The sequence below is a fragment of the Bubalus bubalis genome, chromosome 12 (genome assembly GCF_019923935.1).
Source record: "Bubalus bubalis isolate 160015118507 breed Murrah chromosome 12, NDDB_SH_1, whole genome shotgun sequence".
Lineage (NCBI taxonomy): Eukaryota > Metazoa > Chordata > Mammalia > Artiodactyla > Bovidae > Bubalus > Bubalus bubalis.
Window position 1 is genome coordinate 78687320 of NC_059168.1, and position 13900 is coordinate 78701219.

Below are 13900 nucleotides of genomic sequence, written 5' to 3' on the forward strand. Positions count from 1 at the left end.
AGCCCAGGACAGCAGCGTCATTCTGTGTGGTTAATTTCACGGCCTCCTGTGACCTCTGAATTGTTTGTGGGGAGGCGTTTGGACTTTCTCTTCCACTCTCTGCTCTACACGCTCTGCCTCTGTTGGATTTTCGGGCCGGATGTCAGGTACTTACTCTGCTCTGCTGACCCCAGTTTCCTCCTGGAGTCAGAAACTGTCCCTTGGCTTTGTGCCATGCCCACCAGCCTCCTGGAATCCCTCACCTCTCTCATCCTCTCCAAGTGCCCAGCTCCTTGGGCTCTGACCTTGATAAGCAGCTCCATCTCCACTGAATACCCTAGAGAGAACACCAACAGCATGGTGTGCAGGGACCCCTTCTCAGGACTTGCACTCTGGCTAGGGCTTACGGACCCCAGGAGGCCCTGCACCCCACTCCCACAGGGGCCACAGTCTCCTCCTCCATCCACCGAAATGGAGGGAGAGTTATCTCCTTTAGCAGAGGATCCGCCTAGAGTGAAATTCAAGGTAGAAAGGAGAAGAGTCGGTCCTACAACCCTAGGGCGCTTTGGTGGTGCTGGAGGTTTAGTCACTCAGTTGTGTCTATCTCTGGCCCCATGGACTGTAGCCCGCCAGGCTCCTCTGCCCATGGGATTCTCCAGGCAAGAATACTGGAGTGGGTTGCCATTTCCTTCTCCAGAGGATCTTCCTGACCCCAACCTATGTGAGGCCTAGGAGGTCTTCTGCATTGCAGGGGGATTCTTTACCAACTGAGCCACAGGGAAGCCCATGCACAAACTAGAGTTGAGCCCTGCTCTGCCTGAGACACTTGCATCATCAGTTCCCAAGGGAGCCCCACACTCATCGCCCCGAGGCTCTAATTGGGGTGGAGCAAAGCTCTGCCAGGGCTTACGTTGGAGGGATAACCCATACCTGGCAAATAAAGAGAGAAGACTCAGAAAAGCAGGTTCCCTTGGGACCTTTGCAGCCACAGTTCAGTTTGTAACTCAATACAACTCCTTATTTTCCTTTGCTTATTCCACGGCACTCAGGTGAGAAAGGGATGGTTGTGTTCCCCAAGCTCTGTCTGTCCAGCCAGGTGACAGCATCGTGCCTGTGAGGCCTTGATGACCCTGCCACATTGTTCCCTCCTGTGAGCCTCTTGCGGTTTCTATGAGGTGGGTGGTTAAATACCCTCGCTGGTAAAACAAGAGGCCCGGAGAGGACAAATGCTTTACCCAAGACTGCACAGCCCAAGAGGAACAGAGCCAAGGCTCAAAGCCAGGGCTGCCTGGCTGCCTCCCCCAAGATCACCTTGGGGGCCTTGGAAGGAGCCCAGGGGGACCCAAATCAGGGGAGCTCCAGCTGTACCATGTGTCCTGAGTGGTGCATTTTAGAGAACCCCACTCGGCCTTGGCCTCTGAGCCTCCCATCAATGTCAGGTAGATCGATGGCATGTGTCCATCCCAAGCCTGTGTCCCCCTTCTATGCTTTGGGTTCCTATGACATCAGAGCTCCTGCCCCAATGGTGGTCTAAAGGGTCTCTCTGGGCCTCTCTTGGGCAGGGGGGCAGACCTGGTTGCTGAGATACATACCCCTAGACTTCAGGGAGGGCCAAGGGACAGCTGCTTATGGGGAACACAGGAGCTTGAATGTATGGGCCAATGGCCACAGGGATGGAGCACAGACAGGAAACGAGATGGTCAGGCCGAGGGCTGGTGGCCAGGGGTCAACAGCTCCCCTCATGGTGCAATGTTCTGGGGTGGAGCTCTGAGGAGTTTGAGAATTCCACCTGGAACCTGGTCCTCCTGGTTGTTTTGAGGGGGATTCTTGTCAAGGCCGGAGGAGAGAGTTATTCAGCAGTTTGTTGGTGTGATTCATAATCATTCAATATGTACACTGTGGTCAGTGGGCCTCCTTTTGTATTTCAGCCTTGAGTCTTGCCATGTTGGGGGTGGACTCGGCCAGCAATAGGCCTGGAGACTCTGTGGTCATTCGAGTTGCATGAGGCCTAAGCCTGCATGGCCTGTGCCGCTGCCCAGCCTGGTCCCCACATCTTCCGACCACTCTCCTTGCTGCCAGCCATGCTGTGTTTGGAGGAATGTGCCAGCTCCCCTGGCCAGCCGCTCTCAGGAGCTTTTCAGGCTTGATGACATCTGTGGGAAGTGGCCTGTGATATTCTCCTGAGAGATCGTTTCCCACAGATCTTCATCAAGGGTCCAAATGACAAGCACCCCCACCCCCCAATCTCCCCTCCAACTCTCTCCTCACAGGTTGAAACACACGTTTCCAGTCCTGGGAACATCTGCCCTGCCCGCTTCCTAGGACCTAGCTGGAGGTAGAATGATCTGCCTCCCGGTGGTCGGGTGCTGCCCTGGGATGCAGGATGCACAGTGGGAAAACCAGGTCTGTCCCAGGCAACCTGGAAGGTGTGGACCTTCCCAACACTTCTCTAGACTGCCTGGATTGTTTAACTGAATTCAATACGCTCACTGCTGCCAGTAACACTCCTAGAAAAAAGGCAATGGATCGCCGCTGAACAACTTCTTCCTTTGTTCTGGTTTCCCACAATCCTCGAGCCTCGTCCGGGTGCTCAGGGGAGATGGTACCCACCTTCTCGAACACTCTCATCTTCTGCACTGAACCTAGAACTTCCCCCCTTCCAGGAACTCCCCACACTCTCTTTCATGTAGGATCACTTCTACCAAGAACACCTTCCAATCCGGGCACACTGGCACTCATCTCTCTGAAACTCATTCAAGTGTGACTTCCTTTTAAAACAGGAATACTTCCCTCCCCGCCCTCCCCCTGGCATAAATAACTCTTCTCATTTTCCCAGCTCCCCTTGCACGTGGCACAAATTCAATCACTGTTAAGGTGGAAGCTTAGAACTGTGCTTGGTCCTCATTTCTCTCATAAAGCTCTTTGTATATGATACTATTATTGAAAAATATGCTTCTCCTGTGCAACCAGTTTTTTTTTTTTTTTTTTTTTTTTGAAAGGGCCACACAGTCCTTGGAGAGACTGGTGAAAGTTCCAGATCCTCTGCCTAGAAAAGTACATAAATATATCATTTTGGGAAGTTTGGAGACTCCTGGGGTCCACAGAATCAGGATGTGAAATGCTGCATTGCACTGTAAATTGTGAAATGAAAGGATGATTTTCCCCAGGCAGCTCAGCTCCACTGCACTGGTGAACTCTGAGGTCTGAGGGTTCTTCCATTCAGGTCACAGAATTCCTGTAGATCAGGGGACCCCGGCCTCCAGGATCCAGTGCCTGATGATCTGAGGTGGAGCTGATGTAATAATAATGGAAATAAAGTGCACAATTAACATAATGCACTTTGATCATCCTGAAACCATCCCTCCCTGCCCCCACCCTCGTCCATGGAAAAATTGTATTCCAGAGTGCCAAAAAGTTGGGGACCACTGCTGTAAATGACACTAAGAAAGAGCTGGAAGGGCAAAAGGAAGGGCACAGGCAGAGGAGCAGGGCTGTGAGCTACCTGGGGAAATACACTGCAAAAGCTGCTTGTAAAAACAATCAGAGATGGGGATTCAGGCATATTGTTGAGTCCAAAGAATAGGAAAGCTTCTGGAACCTAACTGAAACCGTATGTAGCCACATGTTGTTTTCCCCAGAAAAGGATTCTAATGAGGTCAATTCCAAATTGTTCTTATGGTACTGAATGCACAGTTAAAAAGGGGGCCCCTTGGCAGTATACCCACAGCCTGTGTTTCTGAGAAGGATGGAGGAGGGGCAGCGAGACCACCTCAGGAAAGACCCATGTGTCACAAGCTCTGAGACCCGGAGAGCCACAGCTGGTGTGGACTTATTAATTCCTCAGTGTGCAAACACAAACATCGGAAGCCCAGCAGTGACTTGGCAGAGCCCATATCAAATAGGGCTGGTGCCTTGCTCTTTTCATTTCCGCTGCTCTGTGATCAGGGGGGCTCTCTAATCTGGGTCCATCTGAGATCCTCACTCACATACATCCGGAACCCAGGCCTTTCAGCAATGGGCGTCCTCAGCCTAGTTTGGTCCCAGGATCTAGGTAAGCAGTGCTGTTCTGCAAAGGGAACAATTATGTTCCTCCAAACACACAGAAGCATCAGAATTCACAGCATGCACTTTACAAGGGCAATAAAGTTTTATATGCTGCTCAGTGAAATACCTAATACAGCCAATTATCCACCAAAATAAACTGATGGGAGAGAGAATGGCTATGTTTGGCTCAGACTTAATTATTTTGCATCTGAACTTCTCAATTCCATGTAATAAAACTCCATTCTGCCCTTATTTCCTGGTTAGGTTACTTAATCGCGACTCCGGTAACAGAGCCCTTGAGTGGAGTAGACTGTCCAATGTCAGTGGTAAGAAAATGTGAAAGGTTTGACATCAATTACAACATTACACACAACATAAAATTTAACAACTTGAATCAGGCTTTCATGGCTCTTTAAAGAGACCGTGTGGTTTTTTAAGATCTAAAAATTAATCAGTTTTGAAGAGTCATACCTTTTTGGAAGTCCCAGATCTGACTCTTAGCTTGAGATGTAAGAAGAGGTTATCGCTTTTTGTCTTATCGCTCTCTCTCTCTCTCCACTTCAGCCCTCTTTTTATTTGAAAAAAGTCTCTCCTTTTATTTAAGTGCAATTTCAGTTTTTCACTTTGTATTTTTCTAGGGGAGAAATTTTTCCTTTAATGAAAGAAAAAGTGAAAAATACAAAAATCGAGTTGTTCTCCTATGCGGGTAAAATTCTGGGGAGACTGCAGTAAAAATACAAGGACTAACATTTGGCCTTGAATGAGGGTTCTAGGGGTGGCAGCAAGAATAGCCCCACTAGGAGGCTCCAAGTCCCTTCCTTTGTGGCCTGAGTCCGAATCCATGTGGCAACTGTCACCCCACGGCTCCTTGACACTTGATCGTCTTGTAAAGCACCACACGTAATTCCACAGTTTTGGCCCGTAACAGGCCAGCGCAGCAAGAACAGGAGTCAGTAACCTCCCTCTTTTAATAAGTGTGGTCTGGGCAGGTCAGCCCCAGGTCGAGTCAGGGCAGCAGGGCAGATTGGCGGGGCGGCAGCTGTGAGTTCTGGCTGAGCCCAGGGATGGCCCTGGGAAAGGGCTGGCCTGACTCTTCAGGCCAAGAACAGTGGGCAGATCTGTCTGCTTTCTCAAGGGGACAATGTCCAAAGATGGATCAGAAGCTGATGGAACTCAGGATCTATGCCCTATGTGCATTTATACCCCCTGGCCTAACTCAGCACGGGGCACATGAAGAATGAATGAATTCATGAATTTCTGTATCCAGGATTAGAGCATCACCGCAGTGTTCTGATATCGTAATCTGGTCATGGAAAGGCACAAATGAGGAAGTTTCTGTGAATCGTGGGCTGAACCCTGAGTGCTCCTTGGGAAAGAGGGAGCATACCTGTGTGTGTGTGTGTGTGTGTGTGTGTGTGTGTGTGTGTGTGTGTATGTGTGTAGGGGTGAGGAGAAGGGGGTGAAGGGGCTTGAATGACCATAGCAGGGTCTGCCCAGACTGTCTTACTCCTGGCTCTATTCCTGGCTCCTCCCTGTGGTCTGTGCCCCACTTTGGAAAAGACAGGTGTTTTCTTCCCGTGATGTTCTCCACTGCTGGGTACCGCCCCCCCCACCCCCCAACCCTGCCTTGGCTTGTCATTTTCTCTGGCCTTGATTACCTGAGGATCAACTCTCAGAAAAGGTCAGTGTTAGTGTTTCTCCTTTTTTTCCCCCCCTCCAACCTCAATTTTAACAAGAAAAAGGGGAAGCACAGTATGGTACTTTCATGCCTGAGACTCAGTCCAGAGAGTGAGTTCCAGTGGGTGCTCGGGAGGCATTCACAGTTAGGCCCATCTCCTCCTTTGTTTTCAGTCTTGTCTGTGGGACTCTGGGGAGATGAGTGCCTTGGACCCGAGCCAAGTGTGGGGGCATCCACACCTGGTGTCAACCAGGGCCAGTGCATTTCAGAAAGATCCTCAGCATGTGGTGAAGGGGTGAAACAGAAGGAGATTTAGGCTTAGACCACAGATAGCTAGAAAATGAAATTAGCCCCTAGTCCTAACACACACACCACACACACACACACACACACACATACACCCTAGAGAATTTTTTATTTTTGAATTAATTAATTAATTTTTTGGCCAAGTTGCAGTAGCATGTGGGATCTTAGTTTCCCAACCAAGGATTGAACCTATGCCCCTGCTATTGGAGTGCCAGAGAAATCCCCAAGAACTTTTAAATTAGGCTTACCTTTTTGGGGAGCAATTTTACATTCCCAGCAAAATTGAGTGAAAGTACAGAGTTCCCATACTCCCTGTACCCCCAATCTGCCTCCTCTCCTGCTATTAACATCCTCCACAAAACTGGTACATTTGTTGTAATTGCTGAGTACACATTGACACGTTATTATCACTGAAAGTCCATAGTTTACATTAGGGTTCACTCTTGGTGTTTATTCTATGAGTTTTGACAAAGGTATAAGGATATGCATCTATCATTTGGGGGCTTCCCAGGTGGCACAGTGGTAAAGAATCTGCCTGCCAATGCAGGAGATGTAAGAAATGTGGGTTCGATCCCTGGGTTGGGAAGATTCTCCTGCAGTAGGAAATGGCAACCTTTTCCAGTATTCCTGCCTGGAAAATCCCATGGACAGAGGAGCCTGGAGGGCTACAGTCCATGGGGTCGAAAAGAATCAGACACAACTGAGTGACTGAGCACACATCTACCATTTAGATTTAATTAATTATTACTTAAATTTCATTATTATCTTGCAAGAGATAATTTTGGCAAAAATGTCCCTCACCCAGCTCCTGCAAAAACAGAAGTAAAAAAATTAAGAAATCTATTTAAAATATTCTAATTAAAGAATGTAATAGGTGAATTTAGTGATATTCCTCTTAAAAATATATTGATTTAGTGATGGAATAAATAAGGAATATAGATAATAGTGGTAATATTCACTAGAAACCATTTCACCCACAGTTGGAAAAATTAGAGACAACAAAAGCATTTTTATTGCCATACTTATCACAAATCCCCTACATAATTTTATGAGGAAGTTCATTAAACGAGGAGCTGCTACTGCATTATCTTTCTCCTTGGCCCATTTCTGAAACAACATTAGTTTTTCACACTTCTTTACATCTCAAACATTAAAAAAGCCTTAATCGATGCTTTTACATAAAAAGCAAAGGGCTAGGTTTCCCATCATAAAACGTTATGTTGTTTACACAAAAACAGCAGCTACCCTTGTAAAACTCTAGTGATTTCCCAGTGGGGTCCTGCAGGGACACTTGGCTATGCTAGGCGTCACACTGATTTCTAGAGCTGAGGCAAAGCCTTTCTCAGCCCCGGCCGTTACTAATCAGACTTTTATCATGGGGGCACACCGAAAAGGCATCCTCTTTCCCATCTCAGGTCCCCAACTCGCACCTCCGAGGGGCTAAGAAAAAAGACGTGAGGGGGGAAAATGCCACGTGAGCCTCCTGGTCCTCGTGTCCACTCTCCTGACCGTACAGAGTTCCCACCATGGTGAACTCTCTGGGACCTCTGCTAGATCCCTGGGAGCAGCCTGTAGGACACCTCTCCTGGATAGAGAGAAGATGCAAGGAAAAGACCTGCCCGTGGGCGTCGCCGCTGCCTGGAAATCATGTTCTCTGAAAACCTTTCATTGGGTGTTGCATATGTGTTTAGTTGCTTCAGTCGTGTCCCTGGATTGTAGCCTGCCAAGCTCCTCTGTCCATGGGGTTCTCCAGGCAAGAATACTGGAGTGGGTTGCCATGCCCTCCTCGGGGATCTTCCTGACCCAGCGATGGAACCCGTGGCTCCTAAGGCTCCTGCACTGCAGGCAGATTCTTTACCCACTGAGTCACCTGGGAAGACCCACATTAGGTGTTAGTGACTCTTAAAATATAAACAGTAAGATTTTTTACTCTGCTTCCTAAAGTTGAATCAGTCAATCAAGCCAAAATGCTTGGCAAAACTAAAAGTCATTGACTCTTCTCAAATGTCTGGCTTTCTAATGAAAATCAGGATTAATATTTAAAAGTTAATTGCCGGCTTCCTCTATTAGGAAAGATATGAACCAGTTTTATAGTTTTAAGTTTGAAGATTGGGTTTTTGCTTGCATTCATGTAGAATAACATTTATGTTTCACACAGAGTAAGTTTATGAATAAAGGATCTTGTAAGTATCACCCCATTAATTTTTTTTAACCCTGTTGCTGCTTTCTTTGTGGAAACTCACTCAGGAATCTTTTTAGATCACCCCTTATCACACAGGGCAGTTGTGGGGAGAACACAAGGGTGTCCTTGAGGAAACTGAGGTAAGTAGGATTTAGCCTGCATTCTATGATTCTACATGTTTAGATGTTGAGAACTTTGAGAACTCATTGTTGCTTCTTTCAAGCCAGGATTAAAACTCAGGCTTTCTGACTCTAGAATCCTCCTGTTAACAATTCTGCTATCTTACCATCAGGGAAAGGAGGAGAATCAGGGCTAGTCCTCCTCAAGATAAATTTAAAATCTGGTTTGGGATATGAAACAGAAATGCATATATGATGACTAATAATACAAAATAGGCTTTCCCTGGTGGCTCAGATGGTAAAGAAAATGCCTGCAATGTGGAAGACCAGGGTTTGATCCCTGGGTCAGGAAGATCCCCTGGAGAACAGAATGGCAACCTACTCCAGTATTTTTGACTGGAGAATCCCATGGAGGAGGAGCCTGGCAGGCCACAGCCCATGGGGTAGCAAAGAGTCGGACACAACTGAGCGATTTTCATTTCGTTTCAATAAAAGGTAATTGTTGATGGAATGACATAGTTAATAAGTGCTGATGATAAACAAAGAGGCTATGGTTTACTGGTTGACCTGGGATTTGATCTGGCCTTTGAAAGATTAATACAACCTGACCAGGCAGAAGAAATGGGAAAGTCCAGTGAGGACCAGGCAGAGCATATAGGAGACACTCGGAGCTTAAATATGGACAAATAGGGCAAGCTCAAATTATGGAGGGTCTTGAATGGCAACCTATGGATTCTGAAGAGATTGGAGTAGACGTTTGCTAAACCCTAATCTCTGCATTCTCGTTAAAAAAACTTTTATCACAGTATTACTGTGCTAGTGATAAGGAGTCAAAGATCAGAGGATTCTCTGATCTGGGACTTTTCTGGTGGCCCAGTGGTTAAGACTGTGTGTGTGATGCCCGTGCAGGGGGTGCAGGTTCGATTTTTGCTCGAGGAACTAAGATCCCACATGCTGTAGAGTGTGGTCAAAAAATTAAGAATTAAAAAAGAAAAAGATCATCATATACTAGTTTTAAAAAAAAGATCAGAGTGTAGAAGTTCCGTTTGTGCTAGTGTATCCCAAGCACCACCTATGTGCCTGGTGCTCTATAAGCAGCTGATGAAAGAAAGGGTGAATGCATTTCTCCAAAGATCTCACAGGCTGGTAGGGTAGAATAGTTTGTCCAAATATTTTAGGAGGTACTCTTAAAAATGGAGACGTTTAGACACCAGAAGACACACTGACTAACTGGATGGGAATTCATGGAGAAGGTGGCACCTCCGTAAGTTAGACCTGCTCAGCAGCACAGTCCACTGCAGGGGTGGAGTGAGGCGCTGGGGGCAGGGGGTTGGAAATCAGAGGGTGAACTTGGAGGCCCAAGGAGTCAGATCCTGACAGTCTTTTGAAGTCTGCTAATGAGCCTTGACTTATACTGTATGGAATCCACATAGATTAGCAGCTCTCTGGTGCTGGTAGGCATTGGCATCAACTGGAGGGCTTCTTAAAAACACAGATGCTGAACCCTGCTCTGGAGTTCATGTTTTCATAGTTTTAGAGTGGGGCCCAAGAGTCTGCAGTTCTAATAAGGTCTTAGGTGGTACTGATACTGCTCGTCTGAGGTTCCCACTTTGATATCCTCTGACGTAGAGGGTGGATTAGATGAGGTGGAAATTGGAGACAAGGAAACCAGTCAGGAGGCATTGGTCCACATCAGAAAGGATGCTGGTCTAAGTGTGCCGAGGAACTACTGCTCAGAGTGGTCTCAGCACCGAGACTTGAACCCCTATCTTCAGAATCTTACTCCATTGTTTCCAAGGGGGAGGAAGCTGGCTCAACAATCATGTATTTTATTTAAATCTCAGTCTTTATTAGAAGGCTTCGCTGGTAGCTCAAACAGTAAAGAATCTGCCTGCAATGCAAGAGACTCAGGTTTGATCCCTGGGTCGGGAATATCCCCTGGAGAAGCACCCCACTCCAGTATTCTTGCCTGGAGAATTCCCTGGACAAAGGAACCTTGTGGGTCACAGTCCATGGGATTACAAAGAGTCAGATTAGACTGAAGAAATAACACTTTCACTTTGTTAGAAAATAAAATAATTTGGATTTATATAATTATGAAGAATACATGTAGGAATTTAGTTTTCTATTTTAAGGGATTTTTTTTTTTTTGTTTTTTTTTGCTGTTTCAGAGAATGGTATGAGATTCTTTTTCATCTGAAGTCCACAGCCCTGGGGTCCTTGAAAGTGAACCTGATCCTACTCGAACCAGATTTTCACTATAAACAAAAAGGCTCTGTGATTCCTCCAAGGCACAGAAGGACAAGAGATTCCAATCAGATGACCTCTAGCTTGATTTCAAATACAACCATTCTACCAGGAAGCTATTCTCTCAAATCTGTGAGGAATTCTGAAAGCTGAAAGGTGTTAGATATGGAAAGACAATTCCCAAAATAGTGAAAGAAAGATTTCATTATTTTGTTACTTTTTTTTTTTTTTTTTTCCTTTTGGTAATAAAGAATTTGGTGGAGTTAGTTTCTGGCAGTGCATACTTGGGTTGAAAACGTTTATTTCCTTTGCCAAGCTGCCTAAAAATAGTCTTTCTCCAGGCAAGGGCCATCTCAACACAAGCTATGTTCATTCGAGGCACGGCATGTTTCATAAATGTAATTACCTATTAACCTGAAGATTTCAACTGCAATGAGACAAAGAATGTGAATTACACTTCTCGCAAAGTTATGTGCTTATCTTGTTTTGTGTGTATAACAATAAGTTCTTTCATGATATGACACATGGCAGTGGGTGGTGAAATCCGATACCTGGCAAAAATACAATGGAATTATATAATACCAAAAAAGTCAATTGTTTTCCCCTTTGCTAATTAACTCCTTTGAGCAGGGAAGTACCGAGGATGAGATCAGCTGGTTGCTTTGTTCTTCGGCTAGTTTCCATGCCGTTTTAGGCACTGTGAAGTGAGTTTTTATAAATGCAAGAAAGAGCCTAGTGACTATTGGAACAGACTGTGAAATGGATACCACCATGGCTTGTTAGCAGCTTCACTGACTCCATGCAGTTTGTCTTTCCTGGGTTATTGCCCATCACTCAGGGGTGAGCAAAGAAGTCTGTCTATGGCTCTGTTCTTACTTTTCCCCAGAGACCTTTGCACTGGTATATAATAGGGCAGGGGCCCATAGGATTCTTTTTTTTTTTTTTTCCCCCTAGGATTCTTTATGAAAAAATGTTACCAGCTGTAGGTCTGACATGTGAAATTTGATATAAATTGGGACACATAATAACCCAATGAAGGAGTTGTCATCCTTATAGATGAGAAAACTGAAGTTCAGAGAAACCAAGATCATGTGCAAGGAAAGTAAGCTAGAAGGTAACAGAGATAAGATTTCAATCCATATCTTTCTCCAAAGCTCAGTGCTGTACGCTATATAACATATTCCTTTCAGTGAGGTTGAAAAGGGCTGTAAATAGGGTTACTCTGGTGGATGAGTTCTTAAAGGATAATAAGAATTATTTTCAAAGTGATCTAATAACATACAGATTTGTTTTCTTTCTTCTTTTCCTAGATCTTCTGTAATAATCATATATTACTTTCATAATAGCAACAGTCTTTGCAATATTTTTAGAAGAACTGAGGAGAGACATAGACACTGAGACATGTGATCTATGTGAGATTGATCAGAAGAATATACTTATGACCCTAGAAAAGGGAAGGATTACTTGAAAAAAACCCAGAAAAAGCATATCATAAAGCAAATGATTGCTACATTTGCCTGCATTAAAATGACAGACTTCTGCATGACAAAAGAAGCCATGGTCAAAATGAAAAGGTAAGTCATAGAGCAAAACATATTTTCTTTTTTTTTTCCTTGTATTTTATTTTTTAACTTTACAATACTGTACTGCTTTTGCCATATATCAAAATGAATCCGCCACAGGTATACATGTGTTCCCCATCCTGAACCCTCCTCCCTCCTGCCTCCCCATACCATCCCTCTGGGTCGTCCCAGTGCACCAGCCCCAAGCATCCAATATCCTGCATCGACAAAACATATTTTCAACACATACATCAAGACAGAATTAGTATATAGAATGTATTAAAAAAAAAAACTTTAAAATTAGTAAGGGAGAAGAAGTAGACAATACATGAAATAGTCAAGCATTTTTATTTGGCAAATCATAAAAAGGAAAACATAAATGTCCAGTAAAATTATAAAAACATGATCAAACTCACTAGAGTGAAGGAAAACATTGAATGCCATATCACACTCATCTATTTGGCAGAAATAGGAAAGACTGGCATAATTAAGAGTTACAAGTAAAGGTACGGAAAATGGAAAAATTATTTACTGTTGGCAAAACTGTCACTTGGTTGAAAGTACTTTTAGATACATATGCCCTGAAGGGAATTTCCCATATTTTACACCTTAAGGAAAACATGAAAACAAGGTTCCTCACTGAAGTATTGTCTATAATAGCAAAAATCTTGGAATTAACTTAATTATCCATTTGTGGTATATTCACACAGAAGATAAAATAAATGGTATATAGATGAATCTCAAGAACATTTGTTGAGGGAAAAAAAGTAATTTTTAAAATGGTGTAGTCAATATGATACCATTGATATGTTTTTAAAAATTCCAAAGAATGTTATATATTACCGTGTGTGTATACATATTTGGTAAAAGTAAAAAACTGCATGAGAGGCAGACACAGTAATTTCTAATGGTGGTTATTTCTACATGGGAGAAACAGTGGATTGGGTGTAAGCAGGTAACTGACCATATCTGGAGTCGCTTATGTATTTTAAAAACAATTGCTTTTTAACTTTAGCAAAAAGCAAGGATTGCTGTCACATTATTTTTAACACTTCTGCACATTCTTAAGTAATGAATAACCTTAAAATTAGTAATAAAAATAAAATAGGAATAGATTGGAAAGCAATTTAATTGCTATCACCAAATAGAAATAATTTCATGACCTAGAATATGATGGAAAGCTGGTCTGAATTTTTTTATTTTAGTAGAGACAATGTAGGCCAGAGATAAGAAAGAACTTATGGATCACAAATGCTGTTTAAATACTGACTAGGCTTCCCTGGTGACTCAGATGGTAAAGTATCTGCCTGCAGTGCAGGAGACCTGGGTTTGATCCCTGGGTTGGAAAGATCCCCTGGAGAAGGAAATGGCAACCCACTCCAGTACCCTAGCCTGGAAAATCCCATGGACAGAGGGGCCTGGTAGGCTACAGTCCATGGGGTGGAAAAGATTCAGACATGACTGACTTCACTTTTCACCATGCCGTGTTCTGTATATCCTATTTGAAAGAACTTGAAAGATAGATTGACGTTCCATCTGTTTGGAATGGTTTGAGTTAAAGCTTCTTATTTTGAGATTCTTCTGGTCAGAACTGTGGCGCTCCCCTGGAGTGAATTAGCCAGGTTCTGTGTTTCCCAGGAATCTGAGCTTGGGCTGGTATACAAATGTCGCCAGGAGCTCCATCTCCCATGGGATCATGAGCTGTGGGTCTGTAATGTTAGCGGTGCAGCTGCTCATTTTACAGGTGAGGAGCTGGGAGGGAACGGCATGTGGACAGTGGGGA